We start from the raw sequence: 537 nt of genomic DNA, 5'->3' as shown, positions 1-537 counted from the left end.
GCTGGGGAATTGGGGGAAGGGGAACAGACAAGTTGCTGTCGTTTTGTTCTTCAGTCTAGTTATGGAGAACGTTGCTTCTCTGGCCCAAGTTGGCACCATCATTGCGCTCTTCTCTGGCGAGACAAATCAGTCAACGGCTTCTGGACGGCCGTTCACTGTGGCTGCTGGCCGCTCACGCTGGCTGCTGGCTACATACGGTAGCCCATGGCAACCCACTGCCACAGGGGCTGCAGCCTATGCCGTCACAGGCGACTTATGGCAGCCCAACTCCAGGTTGAGATGTTGTTCAGCATCTTAGCTGTGGAGGGCAGTGTCACTGGCCCTTATAGATGGGATCTGAACCGGGGCCCTCTGGCGTCCCAAACCAGTTCTTAACCATCATGCCAGTCGGCCGGCCTGTCTGTGTATTCTTAACCCATTATAGAATTTTAACACTGGCGATGACCATCTGAGCCTTATGTGGGTGCAGTGTCCTACTGAAATCACAGTTTTTGAACATCAGAACCTGAATAGAATTCTCACCTTGTCAAGGACACA

The sequence above is a fragment of the Hipposideros armiger genome, unplaced genomic scaffold (assembly GCF_001890085.2).
Source record: "Hipposideros armiger isolate ML-2016 unplaced genomic scaffold, ASM189008v1 scaffold_1930, whole genome shotgun sequence".
Taxonomy (NCBI): domain Eukaryota; kingdom Metazoa; phylum Chordata; class Mammalia; order Chiroptera; family Hipposideridae; genus Hipposideros; species Hipposideros armiger.
This window is presented reverse-complemented; position numbering follows the sequence as displayed.